This window comes from Coffea eugenioides, chromosome 2, assembly GCF_003713205.1.
Source record: "Coffea eugenioides isolate CCC68of chromosome 2, Ceug_1.0, whole genome shotgun sequence".
In the NCBI taxonomy this organism is placed as follows: Eukaryota; Viridiplantae; Streptophyta; class Magnoliopsida; order Gentianales; family Rubiaceae; genus Coffea; species Coffea eugenioides.
Window position 1 is genome coordinate 49,878,542 of NC_040036.1, and position 21,365 is coordinate 49,899,906.

Consider the following 21,365-nt stretch of genomic DNA (forward strand, 5'->3'; position numbering starts at 1 on the left):
TCAGGGAGGCGCCTCTAGCTCTAGCTCTGGGGGGGAGTCGGTTGGCTCCGTCGAGGACTAGATTAGGGTTTTTGAGCCTTGTTTTGCTCCCGTGTGAGGGATACCTAGGAAAAGCTTTTGGTTAGCTGTTTGTACCTTTTGTACCTTTTGGGACCTAGGTTGTACAGTGTATTTTGACAGACCCTCTTTTGGCTTCACGGGAGTACTTTTGTATATATTTGCTTGACTGCTCATGTATGACTGTTTGTCACAGTTATGTGTTCTGTGTATAACTGTTCTATGTGTATACATATCTTATGTGGTGTTTATTTTTGGTTCTTCGTTCATGCTTATGTGACTATATTTATATGCACTTTTAATATTATTTTGTGCCTCGACTTTAGAGTGACATTAGAGCAATGGAAGGCACTCGTAGTGGACGAGGCCGCGGGCGCGGGGTTAGGCAACCCACAACTGACGAGGGTACTAGGGATACCACGACTGAACCAAATCCTGAACCTAGGGTTGACCCTAATGCCCAAATAGCTGCTGCTATGCAGCAAATGACCGACCTGTTAGCCCACGTAGTGCAACAGCAGGGCCAACCTCCTATCCAGCAACCTGGGAACCCTGGCCATGTAGTAGAGAGTGAAGATCGGGCCCTAGAGAGATTTCAGAAGTTCTCTCCGCCAAAATTTCTGGGCGGGCCAGATCCGGACGTGGCCGAAAAATGGTTAGAGAAAATGATAGATATTTTTGCCGCCCTACACTATTCAGAAGAGAGACAGGTTACTTTCGCTGTCTTCCAATTGGAAGGGGCCGCGCGTTCTTGGTGGAACGTGATACGAATGAAGTGGGACCGGGAACAAACCCCAAGAACATGGGTAAACTTTGTGAGGGACTTCAATGCGAAATACTTTCCCCCTCTAGTCCAGGAAAAGAAGGAGGACGAGTTCATTAGACTCCGTCAGGGGACGCAATCGGTGGCTGAGTACGAGAGCCAGTTTACTCGTTTATCTAAGTTCGCCCCTGAACTCATTCTAACGGAGCAAAGGAGAGTTCGGCGTTTTATTCAAGGGCTCAATGTGGAAATTCAAAAGGATCTGGCGGTAGCCCAGATCAATATCTTTAGTGACGCCGTGGAGAAAGCTTTGCGAGTTGAAAATGCCAGGCTTCAAGTAAGAAACTTTCAGGTGAAAAAACGGGGGTTCTCTGCAAGTAGTTCGACCCAAGGGGATAAAGGGACCCCTCCCAAGTTTGGAAGAGGAGCCGGGGGAGGAAGGCAATCGGGGATGACAACGAGGGACTCCACCGAGGGGTGGTCACAATGGACGGGGCCCGCAGAGAAGCGTCTCACAAGGAAGTTCGGCCTCAGTTGCCCGCGGACCCTGTGGATTTTGTGGGAAACCAAACCACACTGAGGACAACTGTTGGAGGAAAGAAAGGAAATGCTTGCGCTGCGGGAGTGCGGAGCATCAAATAGCTAACTGTCCGGTGTTACCTCGGGAGGCTAGAGTAACCACCCAGTCGTCGAAGGCCAACTCGGGACAGTCCAAGGTAGAAGGGACAAAGCCAAAGGTGCCAGCTCGGGTTTACTCCCTTGAGCAACAACAAGTCCCTGATTCCTCTGGGGTTGTAGAAGGTACGATCCCTGTTTTTCATCGTTTAGCTAGGATTTTGATCGACCCTGGTGCTACCCATTCCTTTGTTAACCCCGATTTTATGTGTGGTATTGATATAACCCCTGTTAGCTTGCCTTATGACTTAGAAGTTAGTACTCCTACGGGAGACCAACGTTTGATTACTGGTTTGATGTATACAAATTGTGAAATTTGGGTAGGAGAGAGAAAGCTTTTGGGGAATTTTATAAGTTTGGCCATTAAGGGGTACGACGTTATACTGGGTATGGACTGGCTAGTTAAGTACGATGCACAACTTGATTGTAAGAGAAAAGTAGTGAAATTTCGTATCCCGGGGGAGGCAACCCTAAGGCTCGATATAAGGGGTAGTTTATCCTCATCTGCATTGATTTCGGGTATTCGGGTTAGGAAACTTCTGTATAGAGGGGCCCAAGGGTTCCTACCTTTTCTTATAAACACTCCCACTGATAAGTTGAGGGTTGAAGATGTGCCTGTAGTAAGTGAATATCTGGATGTGTTTCCTGATGAATTAGTCACTTTACCTCCGGAGAGAGAAATAGAGTTTAAGATCGACTTATTGCCGAGGACGTCACCTATCTCTAAGACCCCCTATCGAATGGCACCTGCTGAACTCAAGGAATTGAAATTGCAATTGCAGGACCTATTGGAGCGTGGGTTTATTCATGAGAGTGGATCTCCGTGGGGGGCTCCGGTACTATTTGTTAAGAAGAAGGATGGAACTTTAAGATTGTGTATCGATTATCGGGGATTAAACAATATGACCATTAAGAACAAATACCCACTTCCCCATATCGATGAACTGTTTGACCAGTTGCAAGGCGCGGTGGTCTTTTCAAAGTTAGATCTCCGACAGGGTTACTATCAGTTGCTTATTAAGAAAGAAGATGTACCCAAGACTGCTTTCAATTCTAGATATGGGCATTTTGAGTTTGCGGTCATGCCCTTTGGGTTGACCAATGCCCCTGCTGCCTTTATGGATTTGATGCATCGGGTTTTCAAACCCTACCTGGACCGATTTGTTGTCGTGTTTATTGACGACATTTTGGTCTATTCTAAAACCCGTGAGGAACATGAACAGCATTTGAAGCTAGTGTTACAAACCCTGAGAGATCATCGGCTATACGCCAAATTTAGTAAGTGTGAATTTTGGTTGGAGAAAATCTCTTTCTTGGGACATGTGATTTCAAAAGAAGGTATTACGGTAGATCCCGCGAAAGTAGAGGCAGTGGCTGAATGGAAGAGGCCAGAAAACCCCACTGAGATTCGCAGTTTCTTAGGGTTGGCTGGGTACTATAGACGCTTTATTAAAGACTTTTCCAAACTGGCCGGCCCTTTAACCGATCTAACGAAGAAAAATGGCCGTTTTGTGTGGGATACTAGGTGTGAAACCAGTTTTCAGGAGTTGAAACGAAGGTTAACCAGGGCTCCTGTTTTGGCCTTGCCTAATGGGAAGGACAGTTTTACTGTTTATACCGATGCTTCGAGGGAAGGCTTAGGGTGTGTGTTGATGCAAAATAAGAACGTGATTGCTTTTGCCTCTAGGAAACTAAAAACCCATGAACAAAACTACCCTACCCATGACTTGGAGTTAGCTGCTGTGGTCTTTGCTCTGAAAAAGTGGAGACACTATCTCTACGGGGTTACCTTTGAGGTTTATTCAGACCATAAGAGTCTTAAGTACCTCTTCTCCCAAAAAGAGTTGAATATGAGGCAACGCCGGTGGATGGAACTCTTAGAAGATTATGACTGCATACGATCAACTACCATCCCGGTAAGGCTAACGTAGTAGCGGACGCCCTAAGTCGGAAGGCTCAAGTAGCAGGGCTGATGGTCAAGGAGTGGGAGATGTTAGGAGCAGCAAGCGAGTGGAACCCTAGACTGGGATGCAAACAAATAACTTTTGGGAATATTCGGGTGACATCTACTATTCTCGATCGAATTAAAGAAGCCCAAGAGAAGGATCCGATGGTACAAAAGTGGAAGGAAAAGGTGGAAAAGGAAGCACTACCTGATTTCAATTTGGGTCCTGAAGGGATTTTAAGGTATAGGAACCGAGTAGTGGTAGCCAATGATGAAAACCTGAAAAGAGAAATTTTAGAGGAAGCCCATCGATCGAAATACACGATCCATCCTGGTAGTAATAAGATGTACCAAGACTTGCGACGGTTGTACTGGTGGGATAAGATGAAGAGGGAGATTGCTCAATATATCCAAACCTGTCTGATTTGCCAGCAAGTCAAGGCTGAACACCAAAAACCCTCTGGACTGTTACAACCTCTTGAGATACCCGAATGGAAATGGGAAAATATCACGATGGACTTTGTTTTGGGACTGCCAAGAACTCAAAAAGGACATGATGCCGTTTGGGTGATCGTTGATCGATTGACCAAATCGACCCATTTCTTACCTGTGAATGTGAAGGATTCCATGGATAAGCTGGCTCGGTTGTACCTGAATGAAATTGTGAGGTTGCATGGGGTTCCAGTGAGTATAGTTTCAGACCGAGATCCTCGTTTTGTATCGAGGTTTTGGAAAAAATTTCAGGAGAACTTGGGGACAAAAATCAACCTTAGTACCACTTATCACCCCCAAACGGATGGACAGTCAGAGCGAACCATTCAAACCCTCGAGGATATGTTACGGACTTGTATTCTGGATTTTGGGGGTAATTGGGATCAACATATGACTTTGGTAGAGTTTGCCTACAATAACAGTTTCCATTCGTCCATTCAAATGGCACCATATGAAGCTCTCTACGGACGGAAGTGTCGTTCGCCCATTTATTGGGATGAAGTAGGGGAAAAGAAAGCTCTAGATCCAACAACCATTCCTTGGATGGAGGATGCACAAGAGAAGGTTAAATTGATCCGTCAAAGACTCCAAACAGCTCAAAGCCGACAAAAGAGCTACGCAGATAACCGAAGGAAAGATTTGGAGTTCGAAGTTGGAGACCGTGTTTTCCTTAAGATCACGCCATTACGAAGCGTCACTGTGGGTAGAGGAAAGAAACTTCAACCACGGTTCGTGGGGCCTTATACAATTCTTCAGCGAGTGGGAAAAGTAGCGTACCGACTCGAGTTGCCGCCAAGTTTATCTCGAATTCATGATGTTTTCCATGTCTCGATGCTGAAAAAGTACTATCCTGATCCAACCCACATTGTACGACCAGAGGAGATTGAGTTAGATAAGGCACTCACCTACGAAGAGAGACCTGTACAAGTACTCGATCGAAGGATTAAGGAACTGAGGAATAAACAAATTCCATTAGTGAAGGTTATGTGGAGGAATCATGGAATAGAAGAGGCAACTTGGGAGATGGAGGAAGAGATGCAAAAGAAATATTCTGAACTGTTTAGTAACCCAGGTGAGAAATTTCGAGGGCGAAATTCTTTAAGGGGGAAAGGGTGTGAGAACCCAGAAAAAAAATTAAAAAAATTTTATTTTATTCCTGTGCACCCGATTTCTTTTATTTTTTTATTATATTACTTTTATCAACATTTTATCAGTAAATATAGTTTTTAAATCATTTTTCTAGTATAAGGTAGTTCGTGAGAAATTAGGAATATATTTTGGACGTGGGACCCGCTAGTGCATTAAGTGAGAGAAATTCGGCCAATTAGGTTAAAGTTTTGCGTAAAGGGATTTTATTACTAGGTATTAGAAGATAGTTGGAGGTTACCTAGATGGATTAACCATGAGGGGACAATAAATGACTTCTAGCAACAACAAGGTGCCAAGTGTCCAATTGTGGTTGGATTAGACTTGCCTAACTTTTGGCCTAACTTTCCCTAACTTTACTAAAAGGCTAATGTTGACCAAATCATCTTCATTTCAGCCTTGCCTTGGCCAAAGCTCTCTAGCAAACAAAGGAGAAAAACTTCAACCTTTCATCTTCAAATCCTTGCTCAATCTTGAAAACTAGCCGATTATTTCTTGAATTAGTCCATAAAATCATCTTGCTAAGGGTCTTTGACGAACTTGGTGGTGTTGTTTTGGAAGGAAATCTCCTAAGCTACAACCTTTCTTGAAGAACTAAGGTATCTTGCTTGGAACTCATCTTTTGGTTTTAATTTTGGCCAATTGGTGCCTTATAGTAGCTATATACGTGATTTTTCGGAAGATTTGGTGGATTGGAGTGAAGCTAGCTAATTTTCTGATTTTTGTGGGAATTTTCTGTTTTCCTATGATTGAGATGATTGAGCTGGAATTGATGGTTCTAAATGGCATTATATAGCTCTCTTGTGCGTTAATTGTGGTTAATTGCGGAAAATTTCCGCTTGTGCGGAAAATTTCAGATTTAGGGTTACTAATTGGGGGTTTTCTATGGTTGATAGTTGAGCTTCTAATTGGCTATAATTGAGGGGTATTATGACCCCAATGAAGTATATTGAATGGCTTATGAATTGTTTGGGTGCTTGTGGTTGTGTTGGATAGCTTTTAATGGTTGTCTTGTAGGTTGGAAAAGCTGAAATTTTAGGGAAAATGCTGTCCAAGTGTCTAGGGTATTGGATTCTTATGAGTTGGGTTGAGATTTGATAGAAATGAATAATCTTAGGGTTTATTTCTACTTTTAACCCTAAATGTTATGTATTTTTCATTTCCAAGCTATATTTGGGTCTTGCCTTAATAGTTCCTAGAAAAAGGTATTCGACTTGTGTTTGAGTTTTCATTGTACTTTCTTGATTGTTATAGGGCGTGCCGGTGATCCGAGGCTCACGTCGGGCGAAAACTTGTGAAATTTCTTTGTTGAACTTGGTGAGTGTACTACTCACATGTTTGTTATTCCGTGGCTTTCTTGTACTTGAATTCTGTGATTTGGACTAGTTGAGATGATTGTTTGAGCTAGGTGAGGCGAGGGTGTACTTTACCACTCTCGTACTCTCTGGCCTTCTTGACTGGTTATTATATTAGGCTTACTTGACTGTACTTGTATCACTTGAATACTCTTGACTGTACTTGATTTGGTGTCGATTGGATACCAATCTTTACTGTTCACTCTGAGCTCTACTCATTGGAAGTCAATGGACTCGAGCCAGTAAGAACTTGGTCGGGGACATTTGACAAGCCATGGGACTGTATTTGGGAATCTTCGGGTATGAAACCCTTGATTCCGGTATACTCGAGTAATACCAACTCTGTACTGTTTGGTGTTCGGACCCGGTAAGGGGAAAGTGAGGTGGACGGATAATTGGAGTAAAGAGGAGTCTACGGTCATGATTACCTGGTATACATTGACGGAGAGTCAATGAGATGAGATCAAGCATGGCAAAAGAGGAAAAGGGCTCTTGAGAGCCATCCGTATCCTTTTATTCCTTATACTTGGGTGTTGTTGTTTTTGCTTGCTGGACGTACGTATTTGGATTGAATATTCTTGTGTTTATGTGATCCTGGTAAATTTACGTGACGGTACTTCATTGGGCGAAAGCTCACTCCGTGAATTTTGTTTTCCTTACAGGGATTTACCTTTTGGACTTTTGATTTTGAAGAATGAGTTGAGTAGAGCTAGTTGAGAGATTTTGTATAGCTCCTCAATAGTTGGAAACTTAATTGTACTGGGATTTAAATGCTTCCTTTTGGCTTGTAACCACACGAATGTGGTTTGTAACAGTGTGTGTGTGAGAACCCTGAAAATATATATATAAGCCAGTGCATATTTCATTTGCATTTCTTTTATTCCTTAATAATTTCTAGCATTACTTTTACTTGTTCGCAACTAAGTACGTAAAAATAGGGTTGTGTGAAAAATAATATAATTTTCCTAAGTTATGAAATTTCTTGGTTTTGCTAGACTAAATTAATATCTTTAGAGTTAGATTAAATTTTTCGCCTTAGCATAAAATGTTAGAATACTTAAATTCCCTTATGCGAAATTAATGACACTTGAGTCGATAAACTTACTATCTTAAAACAAATTATTTAAATTCCAATGATTAATTCCAATTAGTTGCTAATGTTAAATGTTAATAGGAATTTCCGCGTTAAGATGAAAACCAATGAATTTTTTATAAACATGATACTAATATACTAAACATACTTAAGGCGTGAAAATTTCGATAATTATAGTCTTATCCTTCTTTGTTTTCACAATAAGTGCGTAAAAATAATTTTATGTGCAAATTGACACACTGGTAGTAAATTATTATTTCGTTTGATTCTATATTACTAAATTGATAAATTTCGAGTTAGACTAACTCTATTTCTTGAGAATAAATAATTGGATATTCTGATAACTAATTTAATCGCTAAATAATGTTAGGAACCTTAATATTAAATTGTGATCAATAAATATTCGATAAAAATGGTTCAAGTATACTAGTGTATAATTAGGCGTTCAAATCACACTTGGAGATAATTTTTGGAATTAAGTTAGAATGGAGAATTTAAGTAGAGGTTAGGAAGCAAAGTGAAAAGACTAAAATGCCCTTACAACCACAACATTTCCATGCAAAACCAAGCAATCCCTCTGACCGCATTTCAATCACCGCCCCAATCGGCCAATCACATTTTCACCAATTCTATACGCAAACCATTTCATACACGCCAACTCCTCCAAAACCGCAAGCCATTCTCTCTTCCTTCTCAATACCGCGATACCACCACACTCCACTACTTCATCTCTGATTCACAACAACACCTCATCTCTTCCTCTGCCTTAGACCGAGAGTAAATGAGAGAGAGATGAGAAACCAGCCATCCGAGAGCAAGAGTGCGAGAAAACAAGCTGCAGAAATTTTCTTTCCCTCGTTCTGATCGCGAGCTGAGGGCAGAAATCAGAGGACCACGAGTGAAAGCAATCGATCCTGTACCTTCCCTTCTCCCAGCCGTGGCCATTTGCAACCTCAACCAAGCTGCACTTCACCATCCCAGCCGCAACTCATCAAACCAGAATCAAACTTGCGCGTGAAGCCGAGAGGAAGGAAAGAAATTTCCAGATTTTCGTGTGGGAGCTGAGTTGTTTCTGAGGTACTTGCTGGGCTAGATTAGGTTAATTACTAATAGATAAAGACATATCAGAGCCTGCATGTGTTGCTTGTGCAATCGATTGATGAATTCAAGACACTAGAAAATTCTGTTTAGATGAAATGTTTTTGCCGAGGAACTGGTTTGGAAATGTAGCATTATTTCTGATTCCCTGCGACAATCTGAGCTCAATTAAATATTTAACCAACTAAAAACAAGAAGGTTAAGTCATCTAGGAACATGCATGTGAGTTTAGGCAGCCGGATTTGTAATTAAGAAAAGAAGAAAACTGATGTGTGCAAGTTTGAATTTGCCGAGAGCTTAATTTGATTAATACAGCTTGATTTGGTTTAATTTTGTTGTTTGAGCTTATAATCATAATTAGCTAGTTAATAACAAGTTAATTAGGCTCTGCATGTAGTTAATTAATTAGTTTAAACCAGAAAAATAAAATCAAAATGCAACCTGCCACATGCATGTTCATCCGAGCCAAGCTGGAATAATTTTTAGAAATTTTGATGTTGATGGCTGTTATTTGAACTCGATTTCTAAACTGGAAATGTTAATCACTGGTTAAGCATCTGCATATTGAATTTGAGCTCCTAACACCTCGACTTAACCAAGGAAAATCTGGTTTTAGAACCATTTTTATTGCTGGAAATTTTGAGATAAGCCGTGAGGTTTAAACCTGGAAATTGTGGGGTTGGTAACCATTGTTTAAATTCAACTCCTGAACTGGAAATGTTCATTGTCTAGCTAAGTAAATGCATGAGGAAGTTGAGAGTTTAATACTATGTTGTAACCGAGAAAATAAAATGAAAACAGGAAGTTTCTTCATGCATGTTCATCCGTAGCTAGCTGGACAGATTTCTGGAATTTTTGGGATGTTTGAACCTGTTATTCGAATTCGATTTTGAACCAGAAATGTTAATTAGTTAGCCAAAGGTTCACATGATGAATTTGAGAATCTAAAACCATGCTTTAGCCAAGGAAAAGTTGGATTTATAAAACTCTAAGTGCTGGAAAAGTATTGATAGCCGAGGGGTATGAACCAGAATTTTCAGGTTGTCTTTGGAAATTTTAATTGGTTTCTGGAAATTTATTTTATTTTTCCCTTGGAATATAATGGTTTAGTAATACATAGGAGATGTAAATTTTAAGTTGTTTAGCAATGAAATATTGGATATATGGAAAGATTGAACCAAAAGTGTTGGCACATAAATGCTGGAATTTCTTTTGTGATAGCCGAAGGTTGAGTTGGAACCTCAGCTTGGTTTCGAAATTTTTTTCTTTGAAACATAATGGTTGGAAATGCCTGGAATATGTTGTTTTAGGGTTCTATAAGAAATGAATGGATGGTTTGAATAAAAACCTTATGGTGTTAAAAGAGAAAAAGGAGTTTCTCACAAGTGAAAAATGAATTTTCAGATTTTCGGATTTCACTGACCAGTCTCAGTAAAATGCTTATATCTTGGTGTAGGAAAATCCGTTTAAGGTGCCGTCAGTGGCATTTGAAACTAGAATCATGGGCCTTTGTTCTGTAGAAATTTCATATTTTTCCTCCATGTGTACCGCTGTCCGTGACTCCTCAAAGTAGACTGTCCTGCTTGAATGTCCTGTTTCTTCATGAAACTGAATTTTGACTTGGATCGAACATTTAGCTTAATTGTGATTTGAATTCCTGATTGAATTGTAGTTGGAAGTGATTGATGGTTGTCAAGGGCTAATGATTGATGAAGCCTTTGGCCATTTGAATGGTTTTATAAATGTTAAAGGATGATGAACTTTAATTGCTGGAATTTCTTGGAGGCCTTACCTTCATTTTGTTTTAGTTAAGATGTGATATGAACTTGCCAAAACCAAGTGCTAATGATTGACGAAGCCTTGGTCATTCGTTTTATTCTTGATCAGAATTGAATCTGTTGAAACCTAGGGCTAATGATTGACGAAGCCCTAGTGAGATTTCTATTTGAAATGTGAGTTGGTTATATTGACAAATCTGAAATATTATGTAAATTGGAATCGTAAGGAATCCATTTTTGTCCTGTGAACTTGAGAAGTTTTTTTTTTAAGCAAGCTATTTAAATATATCTTCACTCTAGTATGGTACGATAAAACTTAGCACTGTATGTTAAAGTTAGAAATTTCGTGTAGGAATTTTCTAAACCTTGCCAACTCGATATTTCTCCTTTAAGCGTGAACTAGCCTTATTACTTTTAGAAAATGATTTCACTAGTTTTAAAACCCTAAGTCTTGATCTATTTCCTTTTCTTTCCTTAAAATTGTCCCTGGCTAATTGTCTAGAGGAAAATTTCCAAAATACAAGATTTTAGTGACTTTAACTAAAAATAGCAGAAAACTTCCTCGGCAAGAAAACTTATTCTAAATAAAATAGTACTAGCCGCACTCGTATAGAGAAAAATATTTTTAAGGAAAGCCATATAAAACATTTCCTACTTTTACTAAATTTCAATCCTAAGTGGATGGTCGAATTGTTTCAAGAAAATAATACTAGTTACCCTTTTCTAAGGAAAAGTATCTCAAGGAAAACTATAAGAAACATTTTTACTACTTTTGTCAAGTTTCAACCTAAGTAGATTTTTGAAATTACTTGAGAAAGTAAACTAGTAATATATTAGATAATTCCCTATACGAATAAGTTTAAAAAAATTGAATAGAGAACTTATAGTTTCAGAATTTGGTTTTTAGGGTTTAGCGAGGACGCAGATTTTGATTCCCAACTTGATCAGTAACTTCACTCTTGGTGAGTGTTCCTGCTTGTTCTATGCTTACTTGGTTAAAGTGCTTTCTTGACTCAATATGTGATAATTTGCAAAACTAGTTTTTGATCCATCGAAGTGAGCAGTGTGTACTTTATCGCACTAGCCGTTCGAGTGGTGACTTGCGTGAATCATTTTCTCGTGAATCCATGAATCTAAATGTAGTTGCGTCGTTGGGTGAATCTCTCGACTTCTGAATCCAACTACCATGAATCTAAATGTAGTTACGTCGTTGGGTGAATCCCTCGACGCATGAATCTAACTACAATAACGTCGTTGGGTGAATCCCTCGACCAATCATCTACGGGTATATCTCGAGTATACTGCGTCCTTAGTCGGTGTTCGGGCCCGGGACAGGGGTAAGAACGGTGACGGGTTAGGATTAAAATGAGTGGATCTACATGGACTATAAGTAGTGAGAGTTGACGGAGGGTCAACTACGATGAATGGTGATCAAGCGAGGAAAATGGCTCCTGAGAGCCCCTGTATCCTACCTTGTGCTGTTATACGCTTTCCTAACTGTTCAATTTGGTTAAGTTATTACTCGCTGTTTGATTTACGTGACTGCATGTTTTGGGGCACCACTGAGCTTTAGCTCACCCCACGTTTATTTGTTTTCCTTGACAGGTTCTGGAAATTGAAAGCTTTGAAACTTATCCATGTTTCGTTTTGGGATGTGTTTGTATACTATGACTATTTGTGTGGGCTGTAGTGTGTTAAATTTGGATAATGTACTTTTATTTTGGATTGCCACTTGAAGCTGGAAAATGTGTAAAACTTAATTTGGATGCTTGGCTTGATTGTTGTATTTTGTTGTATGAATTTTTTTCTTAGTTGGGACGGTACGATTCTATTCCGCAGTTCGCAATGCGTGAAATGTTTAGGAGCCGTCGTTTGGCTATTTTAAATCATTGCTATCTCTGAAGTGAATGTGGTTTTAGTGACGGTCTTCTTCGGAGGAATTGTTTTGTAATAGATTAGGTTATTCTTCGAAAGGTTTTGGGTTAGAATGCTTGCGTGAGTCCTGGCGAGAATTGGGCAGATGGCCCGCCAACCCTTTGGTTCGCCTTAGGGGGAAGTGGGGTCGCCACAGTGTGTGTACTCATGTTCAATGTATTATATTTGGCTTGTATATATTCCTTTCAGGGGTTGTAAAAAGTTACTTGTATTCGATTGGGTTCTGGCAGATTGTGACGTGGTAGTCACTATTCACTTTACGTTTTAACTTTTGTTTTTCCGTTTCTTGATTGTTGGCTTGGTTGAGCGCGCTAGTAGATTCCCGAACGACTTGAGTTACTGTTTTGCCGTTTTAGTAGTCCTGGCGAGAGCTAGGCAGGCAGTCCGCTAACCCCTTTGGTACGCCTTAGGGGAAGGTGGGGCTGTCACAAAAGTTCCCAATCGGTCTGAGGTAAGATGCTACTTAATGGATTTCACTAGATGAGTGAAGTCTTAACCATTTTTTAACCTCCACTGGAACCACCAACAGTTGTTTAACTCATCAAATTCTGTCCATCTACAGCATGTAGTCTGGGTCAAATACCTTACTTACGGACTTCATCTCTCTAGTTTTACTAAAATTTAAACATAAAAATCTCACAAACAGTTAGATACCTAGGGAAAGATAAGGTTGGCATATTCCTAAAATGGGATTCTCTAAGTGACATTCTCTCTAAGATACACTAATGCATGATACCAGTTTATTAAATATGTAACGTAACAATTAAAATGAGTAAATACGCAACGTGACAATTAAAAGATGACCTAAAGGCACCCCATTTGGATGTCAGGATAAATCTAAAAATGATATCCAATAAATATTCAGTTTTAATGTAGTAGACTAAACGCACAATAACCTATCTAAAAAAGGTGGTTTCTCCTAAAAGTACCATATTAGGATTCTTATCTCTAAGGCTTATGAATGCATACAAGATAGAAAAGAGAATAAGGTTAGTTCATTTAACAAATAACACATAAGCACATTAGAGCAACAAATGGTATAGAAACATAAAGTAAAGAAAAAGGGTGAGATCTGTTCCCTCATGCCTAGTGTTCCTAACAAGGTAAGGACGCTCTATCCTAGTAATTCTAAAATGGATGCATGAGGTTGGACTCGATAATGTCTCAAGTCCCCAGGCCTTTAGACCAAAGGGTAAAGGGCCATCAATTCCAAGACTCCAAGTTGGTGGCTTGAGTAATCTCTCAGACACTGCTATGTGCATATTGTGCCACAGCCACATGTTCAAGTGGACTAGGAAAAAGTGCTATGACAACCACTAAAAGAAAAAAAATGAAGAGTTAAAAAAAACAACGTACGTGCATATGAAGTGCTCCTTTGAGGAGAAGGATTAATACCATTAAATACGTATGAAGGTTCTAGGGTAACATCACCCCCAATCCCAAATGTAAAAGGGTGATAAATAGTACAAGTAAATAAATAAATCATTTATTACACACACAAAGGGTGAGAAATGGATATGAGTGTGAAAAGCAAAAAAATCCTAAAAGAATGCAACCTAAGACATTCAAATGTGATATGTTAAAAGGGTAAAATTAAAAAAGATCGACTAGACCTAGTACTCAAACTCACTAGTGATTGCTAGTGATCTCTAATGGAATCGCTAAGTTGTCATGCCCCCTTTTTTGAATGAAATAAAAAGATGTAAAAAATGAAATTTTTTATTTTAAAAAAGTAAAAGAAAAAGGGTCTAAAATGAGATTTTAAAATATACGATAGGTTGGGTCCAAAAGAATAGTCTAAAAAATGTTTTTAGAAAAAGGGAGTTGCCACTTGATATTGACTTTAGGTGTACCAAGTCATGCAAAAATATTTATAGCAAAAAAATAATAAAACTCTTTTAGATGACGTCAGATCTTTGAAAACAAGAGAAAAGGATTTGGGAGCCATAGTTGAAAAACTGGGAAGGCAAAGATTTGATCGATTTAAATTTAAACCATTCTTTTAATCTAACCCAAACTAGTTGCAAGGTTTAATAAAAAATTTTGTAATATAACCCTTAAATTTATCATATTTAGATGTTTCTATATGAACATAAGTCTAAATTTGTAAGTGCCCGGTGCAACCCAATGAGTACAAACAAATTCACAATGATGCACAAAGATATATCAAATTTAAGCACAATAAAGAAAACTTAATTAAAGAGAAAGGATAAGAAATGCAAACCAAATATCAAACCAATAGCCTCTTCAATTGATGGCGATGCTAACCAAGATGTACAAGTGAAGGCTCACTCCTTCCTCACCCCAAACACACTTTGGTTGAGCCAAGGAGTTTTACAACTATTCTAGTTAACCCTCAACAACCTACACTTGAAAGATCACTCACCCAATTAAGAACTATTTTATACAAATGAGGCAACCTTCACCAAGGTTTTACCACTTCAAGTGATAGGTTCATCTTCACCAAGGTTTTACTTCTCCTAGAGAGAAACCTTCACTTGAGCAACCTCACAACCCAACTTCCCCAACCCCTTATACAACCAACAAAGAATCTTTCTACTCAAAAATCTCACTTGTAAGCTTGTATTTTGTGTTGGCAAAAGTCTTGTGTCTTCTTGTGCTTTGGGGTGTTTATAGAAGGTGAGAAATGGCTCCAAAAGGCTCTCCAACGGTCAAATATTAAATGCTGTCAAAACTAGCCGTTGGCCTGTCGGACGTCCGAACCACCTGTCGAACGTCCGAACCCTGCGTCCAAACCACCTGTCGGACGTCCGAACCATGCGTCCGAACGTCGTCAGAGAGTCATCAAATCTTTGCGAAATTTCTCGGACGTCCGATGCGATCGATGTGCGTCCGATGCGTGCGTCCGATCCTTCCGGACGTCCGATGCTTCCTCACGAGCGTCCGACAGAGTTTCCTTCTTGATGTTCTTCATCCTTTCGGACGTCCGATAGCTTCCTTTCGGACGTCCCACATGAGTGCCCTGTTTTTGCTTCTTCTTTTGTGCCACAAGAATCTGTTCTAACAAATTGCTCACATAAAAATATTAGCCCAAATCTACATTTTAGTTTGTTAATCATCAAAACCAAGGATTGATCGACCAAGGTCAACAATCTCCCCCTTTTTGATGATGACAAACAAAATGAAGATTTCTTTGATCAAATAAGTTCAAATAAAACTCCCCCTTAGAAAATGCCAACATACAAAGAAATTTCAATAAATCCTACTCCCCCTTTATTTTCCAAATCAAGACCATATAGAATGACAAAACTTTCATGATACCAATTGTAATTTTTTATAGGGTTCTTGGGAGTTAGTACAACATGATCTAGCAATCCACATGGATTTCATACCTTTTCTCATATTTTTCTTTACATAGCAATCATTTTGCATATGTCCAAATTGGCAACAAAAGTGACACATGATAGAAGTATTTTGCACATAGGTGGATTTAATGCAACTAATTTTCTTACTTCTTATCATAGCAAACTTATTTGTACCTTGAAAAGATTTGCTTTCTTTTGTTTGAGAAAACGTTTATTTTTCATTTTGGAGAAACTCGTTCAAGTCATTAATTCTTTTCTTTAACACATTTTGTTCCTCCAACATTTTTTCATAAAACTTTGTTTTCTCTTCCAACTTCCTTTTCAAATTATTTTTGCAATCAAAAACACTTTTTTGATTTTTTAAATCATCATTTTCCATTCTCAAACATTTGTTTTCTTGAAAAAGTTTGGAGTTTTCTTCCAACAAATCATTTATTTTTGTTTTCAAATCTTTATTTTTAGCATAAGATTTTCTCAAACTTTTATGCATTTTAATCATAAGAATTTTCACATCATCATCTTCATTATCTTCATCACAAGAAGAGTGATAAGAACTTACCTCATCTTCTCCAACGGCCATTAGTGCCATTTGGGCCAACTCTTCTTTTTCTCTTTTTGAATTGCATTCATCCCATGTAATTTTGCAATCTCCTCTTGAACTTCTCTTGTTGAAGATCTTCTTGAAACTTTTGATGTGAGGAGTTATATCATTGTCCACTTCCATGTTTTCATTACCCATGAAGGATGGGTTATCCCCCACTTGAGATGCTTTAAAAGCTATGCCTCTCTTATACATTCTTGCATTTTCTTCCTCTTGCACTTTGAATTTCAGCTTTAATTCATAAGAGGTTAGGGTATCCACAAGAGATTCAATGGACATAGAATTTAAATCCTTTGCCTCTTCTATAGCATTTATTTTGTTTTCCCATTCTTTTGGCAAGGCATTCAAAATCTTTCTATTTTTCTCACCCAAAGAATATTCTTTTCCAAGCAATTTAAGATCTTCAATAATGTCACAAAATCTACTACACATCTCATCAACATTTTCAAGAGGATGCATTTTGAAAAATTCATATTGAGAAACAAGCAAAGATTTCTTTTGTTCTTTAATATCTTGGTTACCTTCATGAAATACACACAATTTATCCCAAATATCTTTAGCTGATTTACAACCTTTAATCCTACTAGATTCATTTACATCTAATGCATTGTACAATATACACATGGCCTTGGCATTCAAAGAAAGGTATCTCTTGTCTTTTTCATTCAATTCTTGTCTAGTCTTTAATCTACTCAAATTAGTGGTAGAGTCAATTATTCTGGCTTCATAAGGACCATCTTCTACCACATACCATAATTCAATATAAACGGATTGTAAGAAAATCATCATTCTTTGTTTCCACATGCTAAAATGAGAACCATTAAACATAGGTGGTCTATCAATAGATTGCCCTTCTAAAAAAGAAACTTTTATGGTTGCCATGATCTTTACTCCAAGCCGATTGAGCTTAGTCTCAAGGAGACCAAGCTCTGATACCAATTGTAAGTGCCCGGTGCAACCCAATGAGTACAAACAAATTCACAATGATGCACAAAGATATATCAAATTTAAGCACAATAAAGAAAACTTAATTAAAGAGAAAGGATAAGAAATGCAAACCAAATATCAAACCAATAGCCTCTTCAATTGATGGCGATGCTAACCAAGATGTACAAGTGAAGGCTCACTCCTTCCTCACCCCAAACACACTTTGGTTGAGCCAAGGAGTTTTACAACTATTCTAGTTAACCCTCAACAACCTACACTTGAAAGATCACTCACCCAATTAAGAACTATTTTATACAAATGAGGCAACCTTCACCAAGGTTTTACCACTTCAACCTTCACCAAGGTTTTACCACTTCAAGTGATAGGTTCACCTTCACCAAGGTTTTACTTCTCCTAGAGAGAAACCTTCACTTGAGCAACCTCACAACCCAACTTCCCCAACCCCTTATACAACCAACAAAGAATCTTTCTACTCAAAAATCTCACTTGTAAGCTTGTATTTTGTGTTGGCAAAAGTCTTGTGTCTTCTTGTGCTTTGGGGTGTTTATAGAAGGTGAGAAATGGCTCCAAAAGGCTCTCCAACGGTCAAATATTAAATGCTGTCAAAACTAGCCGTTGGCCTGTCGGACGTCCGAACCACCTGTCGAACGTCCGAACCCTGCGTCCAAACCACCTGTCGGACGTCCGAACCATGCGTCCGAACGTCGTCAGAGAGTCATCAAATCTTTGCGAAATTTCTCGGACGTCCGATGCGATCGATGTGCGTCCGATGCATGCGTCCGATCCTTCCGGACGTCCGATGCTTCCTCACGAGCGTCCGACAGAGTTTCCTTCTTGATGTTCTTCATCCTTTCGGACGTCCGATAGCTTCCTTTCGGACGTCCCACATGAGTGCCCTGTTTTTGCTTCTTCTTTTGTGCCACAAGAATCTGTTCTAACAAATTGCTCACATAAAAACATTAGCCCAAATCTACATTTTAGTTTGTTAATCATCAAAACCAAGAATTGATCGACCAAGGTCAACAAAATTTAAAGGGGATATTTTCGCTCCTTTAAAATTTAATTGGTACCAATCGCATTAATTGTAAAACCTAAGAATGCTGCTTTGAAGAGGCCACGAGAATGCAAAAATGAGAATCAAAGAAAAAAAAAAAGAAAATTAAAACTTGAATGTATAAATATAAGTGGTAAAAGAAATGGGAGATGCAACATAATGGGTATGGAGGACTAAAATTTATAACATAATTTTCCTTCTTATCGAGGGGTAATTGCATGTTAAGGTTAGAAAAGCCATATTCACCCATTTCCTACATTCGAAGGGTGATTTTTCTAATCTAACCAAGCAAATAAACTAACTTATTTTCTAATTTTTTAAATGAAATGTAAGTCTAATAATATGATTCATGCATATAGGGATAAGGGAATAATATAAGAGAAAATATCATGCAAATGAGAAAAATAACTTAAACTAGGAAAATGCATGAAAAGTATAGTGAATAGCAAAACGCATGAATGATCTAAGGGTTTAATATTGGACTAACCCATTTCTACAAGTTCTCACTAGCATTGGACTACTAAACAAATGGAGGGAGAAACTACAACTAACATTAGACTAGTGTGGTAACGTCACACATTCATATATTGTAATAATAATAATAAAACCAACAGTGTATAAATTAAAAGCGAGTAAGCACATATGAGCACATAAAGCACATAGAACACGTAGCACATGAGTATGATATCTAGATGAAAAATCCTAAAAAAGTGAGTAAAACATGTAAATAAATGAGCCACATAAGCATACAAAACATATTTATTACTTTGGGGAACTAACTACAATCTAAGAGGGATAAAATTTAAGAAAATAAACCTATCTAATTATATTTCTTACAAAAGAAAATATAATCTACCTATTGCATCTTGGGCACTCAAGTACTCTTTAAATAATTATAAGACTTGAATTAAATAAATAAACATAAAAATGAATAAAAGCTTAAAGAAAAACACATAAAGCATATTAACACATTGGGGCATACAAGAGCACGTATTTTCAAGAATATAGAGATTATATAGGTACTTTCCTTTTAAAGTAGTGGCTAAATGAGGGGAGAAAGAATTATTAATTACTCAAAAGTAATAAAAGTATCAAAACACTAATTTAATTGGCAATTAATCATTAGAGATAAAAATCTTAATTCATAAAAAAGAAACTCACTAATGTCCCAATATCAGTGTTGTTAGACCCGGACTGGATCGGCCGTTTCGAACTGATTTGTAGTATAAAATTGTTTTGGTAAAAAATCAGTCAAAACCATGAAAAATCGACTAAACCAGTGATCCGATTCGACTGGTTGACCCGGTTCTCAAAATTTTTTTTCTTTTTTTCCCCAAACATAATTTTTTTCCTCCAAACATAATTTGAGTTACCTAAATTGTAACACTTTTATTTATAAATATCAAAATCACTCGCTTTCCTAAATGATCTCTAAATCAAGATGTTTTCATCCCTATGATCTCATTAATTTAGCATCAGTGATTCCAACTTGCAATAATTTGTTTCAATTTAATTTTTCAAGTAATTTTGGAGAATAGACATTTTAATCATGAAATTACATTTTTATATATAATTATTAGGTGTATATTTGATTGCAAGTCTAATATTTTTGGAACATTTTTCATGATTGGCCAAATATAACCAAGAATTTAATTTCAATATTTTTGAAACTTATAAAAATATTAAATAATTATAACATCATGCTAATGTCAACACATTTTTTAGAACAGTCCGACCGATTCGACCAGTTGATCCCTGACCTAGTAGTTTAGCCGAGTCGCTATCCAGTCTGACTTTAACAACATTGCCCGAAACAAATAATAAACTAACTTTCTAAACATGAATGAAGCATTAAAGAGCCAAAGACAATCCTAATGACAAAGGCAACAAGGATTTCCATGGATTAAAATGAGAAAAATAAACTTTTTAGGGCAAAAATATAAATTTTTAAAATCTAGGGGCTAAAATATAAATTTTGCAAAAAAAAGTTTCTACTAATCTTTTATTCATAATATACTCAAATTTAGACTAATTAGACTACCAAACTAATTTACAAACCTACAAACCAAGGATTGTTCTACTAGTTTTTAAAGTTATCAAATAAAAATCCTAAATTCAATAAATTTACTTAAACCCTAATTATGCTTGAAATGTCAAAATTAATTCACCAAAACATGCATAAACACCATAAAGAAAGACCAAGACTCCAAAAAGGAGAAATTTATCCATCTTCACTATTTTTGGGACTTAGCATAATTATTAAAAAATGAGGTGTCAAATTGTAAATATTTCTTATGGGCTCAGATGAAGATCAACGAACATAACAGGCTAACAGCATGAACAAAATTTTCAAAAAATTAAGGGTAAAATACAAAAAAACCCTATGTGGTTAAGCTAACTTACGGAAAAGCCCCTTATGGTCAACTGAAATCGTCAAAACTAACGGAGGTGGATGAAATGACACAATTACCCTAATATATATAAGCAATAAAAGACCTTTTAATAATCATCCTATTAAGCAAACTTACGGAAAAACCCCTTGTGGTTAAGCCAAACTATGAAAAAGCCTTTTATGGTTACATTTTACTTTTATTTATTTATTTTGTGCATAAGAATAAGGTAAGTTGTTTTTGAAAATTTTTATTTATTTATTTATTTTGTGTATATAAATAAGGTGAGTTTTATTTGAGAATTTTTATTTATTTATTTTATATATAGAAATAAGGTGAGTTGTTTTTGGGAGTTTTGGGTTGTTTTTGAAAATTTTATGAGTTCTAAGGGGTTTAATAGGTATATTAGCTAGAATTTTGATTTAAAAAATTATTTTCCATGTCAAGCAACCTCAAACTCGTTAATTTAAATGATTTTTATCAATTTTTCACATTAGCTCAAACCACAAGATACTGGATTGTATGATTTGAAATCATAAGGGACTTTTTCTATAGATTTGCTTAGCCATAGGGGGATTTTCTGTATTATAACTTTAAGGATATAATAGGTATATCAACTGAAAATTTATTTATTTCTGGTACAAATACTCGCAAAAGAAGTGTATGTATTTCAAACCCATTAATTCTGACAATTTTCATTACTTTTTTA